Below are 7,292 nucleotides of genomic sequence, written 5' to 3'. Positions count from 1 at the left end.
CATCCGAAAATTTCTTAGTTTGGAGCATTTCGAGATTTCTCTATCATCCTCATTGGTTTCATCTCTTGAGGTAGGGATTCCTACTCATGCTTATATGCTTTAACATAGATGTTGAGCTATTTGTATAGATGGTTGATATTTAGGAAGTTAGGGTTTGAGTTGTGTTTTATAAAAAGATGGGTTTTGTCCTTTGGACTCAAATGTGTATGTTTTGGGTCTTAAAAGGGTGATTATTGAAGTTAGTTGATGATATTTAGACCTTTGGGTCAATATTGGAAAGAGGGGGGGAAATGCCATGTTTGGGTATAATTGGGTCATTTATGTAATTAATGACATTTCTGATGAGAATATGAAATTGAATTGAAAATAATGAAATTGGCTGAATATGAGATGAAATAGTGAAGTTGGATTTATTAATCGCTCACTTTTGAAAATGTTGATAAATTACTTGTTGATGCATTTATTGTCTGTTTGGAAATAATTGCTTTGGGCTATCGGTGAAGGATAGTCTTAATTGTTGTAGACAATGCATGATGATTAGGCAAACTAAAACTAATCAAATGAGTATGCCATCAAATATGGCGGTTGATATAATACATGAATTTTATGTATTGATTTGATTATGTATATGATATGTGTTTATATACATTGTGTTGTGTGGGAGAAGATAGGGGATGTACTCCATGGTTTAAGGAGACCTCTAAACCGGATATTGTTTGGGAGCAGATAGGGAATGAGCTCCATGAATGCAGCACTAAAATGTGTATCATTTGTGAAGTATGGAAGTGTTTTTGTTTGACATTGATACAACACTAAAATGTGTATCATTTGTGAAGTATGGAAGTGTAGTCATGTGTTATTGATACAGCACCAAAATGTGTATCTGTTATGAAGTGTGAAATGTTTAATATGAGTTAGTATCTCATCTGAAATAGAAATACTGTTGATATGAGATGTGATCTCAAACAAATTGTTTGGCCAGATTCTGAGCCATAATTACGAAATGATTCATATGAGCTAAACATCTATCATTGGCCAATGTTTTAGTTATTGCTTATATCATGTTTAGCATATTTCTACTGGACGTTAGCTCACCCTATATGGGACATCATTTTCAGGTACAGGTAGCATACCACCTCCAAAGACGGTCATCTTTTTTATTACATTTTTGTATTACATATATATCAAGCCAAGGGTTTCTTTTGTATAGAGTTAGTACTCTTTCTTTTGTAACCAAGTATTGACTTGGAAAGCTGTAAGCTCGTAGAGCATTTGCTTTTGTTGTTAACATGTAATACTCTTGTAAGAAATACTTTGATGAAATGTATTTAAGTTTATTCTCTTGTCTAAGCATGTCAATATTATATGATCTATAGGTTTATTTTGAGGGCGTTACAAAAGTGAACCGTGTGGCCTAGATTTATCGCAATTCCATAGTATTGGAGAAATTATTCAATGCCCTTGGAGCAAATTTAGGCGGTGCTCTAAATTATGGAATTCATCACTTTTGTGTTAAAATTTTAAGAGAAAGTACTAGGTATCAATATGTAAATAGAATAGAGTAATGCTTCTGGAACATTGAATAAGTATTTGTTGTTGTTGTTGGTTTTGTTTTATTTTATTTTAATTTTTTTTTTTTTAAGTTTTTAAAACCATTGATGCCATTAAAGCTAACAATTAACAAATCCTAGGTGAGGATCATTGTTTTGAGAAAGGGAAAGCGTGGTTGACAGACCACTTCGAAGAGGCAACTGTGTTAAGGTACTTTTATCAAATGATGCATGAGGATTGAGCAATTCCCATCCCAAGTGGTGGTCCGAGCCTAGCGGACCAGAGATTCATATAGAAACTAGCTATCTGGGAATCCGTTTCTATCACTACTACAAATACATATAAAGATCACATTTTTTTGTGTGATGTATATTTTTTAATCACCTTTTAAGTTTTTTTAAAGTGTAGTCTTTGAAAGTGTGATTAAAAGATGTCATTTTTAATCACACTTTTTAAGTGTCATTAAAAAATACTTTCATCACATTTTTTAAGTGTAATTAAAAATATTTAGATCACATCTTTTAAGTGTAATTAATAATATTTAGATCACATCTTTTAAGTGTGATAAAAAATATTTAAATCATATCTTTTAAGTGTAATTAAAAACATTTAGATCACATCAAGTGTGATTATTAACATTTAGACCACATCTTTTAAGTGTGATTAATAATTAAAAAAATCTGTGATAAAAAAAAAAAATCGATATATTTGAAGAATAATCAGTATTATTTTTATACACGCATTTGAAGAATTTAATACACACTATATTCTATATTTTGAATCACAACCATATATTGAATGGAATAACATCATATATTTCATAAATGAAAGTTAAATGTTCAGAAGTATATACAAATGAATTAATAAAAAGTTTTTAATTGTGATTACATATATTAAAAATTGAAAAAAAAAAACTTAAAAAAACTAAGTTCTTGAATTCTTTGACCATATTTTGCATCTCTAGGAAAATTCTGACCTGAAAAATAAAAACACAAATTAATTCATAAACCGCTAGAAGCATATGAATAAACTTACTATTTTTGTAGAGACGGTTCTTGTCTTACAAAAGTCAAAATCGGACATTTTCTCATTACACTGACTCTTCATCTCCTGCATCAATAGAAAATGAATAACGACTTTGATTGTTGCAAATATAAAATATTTGTATTACCATATATAAATATGACATATACATAAAATCAATAAATCCAAAATGAAAATCTTCAATGTATGGCCAGATATTTTAAAGTCATAAAACCAAATATATATAAAATCAACAAATCCAAAATTATAAACCAAACATAACAAAAAGAGAACCCCCCCCCCCCCCATTTCTCACCAAATCACTCTAAACATGGTATTTCTAGCAAACAAGAACTCAACTTAACTCGACTTCCATTGATTCATAATCCAACTAATCCTCATTTCTCACCAAATCACTCTAAACATGGTATTTCTAGCAAACAAGAACTCAACTTAACTCGACTTCCATTGATTCATAATCCAACTAATTTGAAATTAAAAAATAAATAAATAAAAGAAAAAAGAACTGCATAATTGGTTCACTATCCAATTATGAAATAACAAAAGGTTACTGAATTTGGATTTATCAATATTACCCTCACTCTTTATATGAAGACTGGTTTTCCTGTAGCCTATGGAGCATGATTGAACAGTATATATAAACACATTAGTAAATCATAGCCTTGAAAAGATTTTATCAAAAAATTATTACAGCAACACATCAACAGAGAGAGTAAACTAAACTAAATCCCAACAAGAATTAAAGCTCAGATCAAGGTAGAGAAAGAAAAACAATTAATATACCAAGTCAAGATGGGTCAACTCCAAAAGAGCAAACAAATGAACAATCCCCCACAGTTCCAATATTTGAGTGTTAACCTGGTATCTTTAATTACTTGGTTATGTAATCCAACTTCAATGTATAGTACTTAACCTAGTATCTTTAATTACTGTCAGTCACTCTTAGGTCTCATAAAGCCATAACAACTTTCTGGTATTAATTTATGAAGAGGAAATGGAGAAAGAAAAAAATACTACACACAAAAGGAAGAAGAACAAGAAAAAACATTTACTTTTTCTGATAAGTAAAAGAAAGAAACATTTACATTCTTTCACATTGAATGGAAAATGCAGAAACCATCACTAACCTCCAAGATTAGCAATGAGCAATGGTAAAGCAGTCAACAAAGCTTTAGTTTCTTCTGGCTTTCCTGCCGCTATGTTTGTAAGACAACAAGCTGCTTCAAGCAACTGCAGTACGACAAACAAGAGAGCAAAAGAGAGAGGTAACTTTTTTCGGTGCAAGCAAGCCTCATCAATCTGTAAATGATGGGGCTTGCTTGCATCAGTGCAAGAAGCTTCTTCTTTTTTTTTTTTTTTTTGAGGACTGGAAGGTTAAACTTATTTCCTAAGACTTCAATATTGTGGAGAATTAGGATTATGTTGTTTTATCAAGGGTTTATAGCTTTTTATGTTTACTCATATGTGTCACAAATGCTTATGCTCTGCCCCCTTTGTTTTTTTCTAATAACTTTACTGATCACAAAAATTATGGATAAAATAAAATAAAAGAGTATCAGAAAATTTTATCTGGATACAAAAAGATAAATTCAGAAAGTTCTATACCAGTGCTGCTTACTGGCTTACTCGAACCTATCACTTCTAAGGGCATGGAAAACTTGCATCGCCATAGATGCTGGGAACCCCCATCACCTACAGACTGACAGATTCATGTATTCATGTTTTTGGGCATTCATTTTTCCGGGGTGTACAGAAGGTTAAACTCTCCAGACGGTTAAACTCTCCAAACCTTGTTAGTGGCAAGGGCCTCAGCACTAGGTGAACTTTTGCCTCCACAATCTACAACCAAAAAGAGCTTCACAAGAACTTGAATATTATAAAACAGAACAATAAATCTAGCAATACGATATATTATGATATAGAATTTCGACTTATTTATCACAATTCTATTCTATATTATTCACAATTCTAATTGGTTAGTAAACTCAAATACCTTGCCAACTCTGAAATATGATGCATGGTCCAGAGTGTTATCCCATGACACTTGTGTTGAGTGAATTAGTGTAGTTACTCCTTCTACCTACATTTGCGTATTTAGGTCAAATATTGAATCACAATAATCTGTTGATAGAGAGATAATCTCATAGTCTTGGCCCCATAACAAAGAGATATGGATCCATAAATAGAAAGATCGTAACAGTCAAATGATTAGTACATCACTTCAAGAACCCCAATCAATTCCTAAATATTTCGGGGTTCACACCTCATTTTGTGAAGCTGAGACCATGAAATCACAAGACTTCACTGGAAAGCATGTTTTTGAAATAACTTTTTGAATTTTGTAGAGATGGGTTATTGTTCTTAGGTGATTATCAAAATAGCCTTGATCTTACTTTTTCATATTTTAGCAGAAATGGTTTTTATTTTTTATTTTTGTTTTTGTTTTGGGGACCATATGAAGCGAAATAACTGAAGACACTTTAGAAGAGAAAATCACAAAGAAAGGACATTTTAGGGAAATAAAGTTACTTGCAAGTTTCTATTACTTGGATTCACATCCTTCAAAATTGAGATCCAATCCAGATCTCCATTTTCTGGTGGAAAATCAATGTCACCAATTTAAGTGATCAATCCTAGTCACATTACAAAGTCCTTATATTTAACAAGAAACAGTTAAAAAAAAGGTTCTTAAAACTCATAATTAATATGTCAGTTTATCCATTGAACTAGAGAAAGAAGATATAAAAACCTTCTCAATGGAAATATTTTCCACCCAATTTCAAACCATGTTATGTATAGTGTTAAATTTTTTAGTAATTGAAAATCTATTAGCTTTTCAATATGTTTTTTTTTTAAAAAAAAAAAATTGCAGAGAAGGCATTCGAAAAGCCTCAATTCATGTCCAAACCGGAACCAATGGCAAATCCTGCATGAAAAATGCTCACAGCCCCTCATAAGAACAATGCCTCTCTGCAATTCTCAGCCTCTTTGCATAATCTTAGGACAATAAGTCAGTATTAATATGTCATAATCTTTAACACGCCGCGAATTTTTGAAGTTACATGTACACTATATATTATATATATCAGATAAAAATAAAAACAAGGATATGAAATCTCATTTTTAAAATGAAAATCAAACACCTTTTCATTACAGCATCAAAGTAGTTCGAGCGCTAAAACATCTCAAACTCCATATGCTCTCCTGCTGTACTTTTAAACTCTTCCTGACACCAATCGCTTTCCTTATTCTACGATGCTGACATGCTATTTAGGAAGGTGAGATTCCATATTGATATTTCAATGCAAACAACACTCTTCCATGTAAAATCTTTAATTGCTTAGATAAAACTATTATAACTCTTGTTAATATTTTCCAATATATTCTCATTGCTAGCTGCATAATTCTTTCTTCCATTCTTCACAAACAAACTTTAATCATTGCCCCATAACAAAACTATGCCATTAAGGCCTTGCCGTGATGGTATTTAAAGCAAAAGTAAGAGCAAGCCAGAAGCATCTATAAGTTTAAACTGTACAGAATTTCTCACCATGACACTTTTCTTTTCCAATGACAATTCAGTTCATCTCACAAAAATCTAACATTTCAACCTCTCATTCTGCAATTTTTTTTTTCTTTCTTTCTGGAAATGAACTCGAGATTACAAATAATAATAATAATAACAATGCAGAGGAGAACACACTCGCGTGTGCTCACATAGAGACAGAGACAGAACAATCAAAACTCAACCTGTAGTTCTGTGGTGAAATTTCGATCAAGCAATTAGAGCACATCATGATAAAATTTTAGAGAGAGCGACAGATACCTTTAATCGTTTATGAAGACGAGAGAGAGAGAGAGAGAGAGAGAGAGAGAGAGAGAGAAGCTGAAGGTCCTTGAGGATCTCCAAATGCAAGCGATCGAGATGGCGCTTGGCGGAGCCCAAGAGCGAAGAGGCCAATTCCTTCAGTTCCAAGATCGAACTTAGTGTTTTCTGACGAAGAGATATAGATGATGCTACAACATTCTTGCTCTTGTTGCCATTGGTGTTGTTCCTTGGGGATAGAGTCAGTGTTGAAAAGGCTGTTATACCACATAATCAACACAAACATTACACCGATAAATAAGCATTTTTGAAGAACAAATGCGAACAACAGATTGAAAACCAAATCAATGAGATTGAAATCGATTAATCGATCAAGCCTGGATACGGAAATCGCTATTGAGAGAGACGATATGAGACTCCTTGGGGACGAAATCAACAAAGCACCGATTAGAAGTGCAGATCAAGAGTCTCTGAGATCAGATCAGGGATCGAAATCAACAAACCCCCAATTCTATGGAGAAGGAAATTAGGGATTCGATCGATCGAGAGAGTGAGAGAGTGAGAGAGAGAGAGCCTTTGAATGAAACCTCCCGACTATTGAAGTTCAAAGAACGCAAATAGAATAAAATAATGTATTAGTTGTGTTTATTGGGACCAATTAAAATGGTAGATAAAAAGTCACTAATTATTTTACAATGAAATAGATTTGTCTCAAAAATGTAATAGTATGATTAAATTTTTTTTTTTTCAAAATTCTTTTATTTTGCTTTTAAAAGTATAATTTTTGCAGATAAATTATTTTTATTCTTAAAAACTTGTCTCTAAAATTTTAATTTCTTGTAGTATTTGTTGAGAATAGAAAAAGTTGTAC

At 32.0% G+C, this 7,292-nt stretch overlaps 1 long non-coding RNA gene across 1 annotated transcript; it reads right to left on the bottom strand.

Moving 5' to 3' along the window:
• Positions 1 to 2,345: 2,345 nt before the first annotated feature.
• On the bottom strand, positions 2,346 to 7,060 carry LOC114266125 (uncharacterized). The gene is made up of 3 exons (XR_014361038.1): positions 3,723 to 7,060; positions 2,616 to 2,661; positions 2,346 to 2,527 (listed from the first exon to the last, which is right to left on the bottom strand). It is a non-coding gene; the product is annotated as an uncharacterized LOC114266125 (long non-coding RNA).
• Between the last annotated feature and the right edge of the window lie 232 nt (positions 7,061 to 7,292).

The sequence above is a fragment of the Camellia sinensis genome, chromosome 2 (assembly GCF_055761805.1).
Source record: "Camellia sinensis isolate YWXY chromosome 2, ASM5576180v1, whole genome shotgun sequence".
In the NCBI taxonomy this organism is placed as follows: Eukaryota; Viridiplantae; Streptophyta; class Magnoliopsida; order Ericales; family Theaceae; genus Camellia; species Camellia sinensis.
Note: the sequence above shows the minus strand (reverse complement) of the source record. Positions and strands in the feature narration are given on the sequence as shown.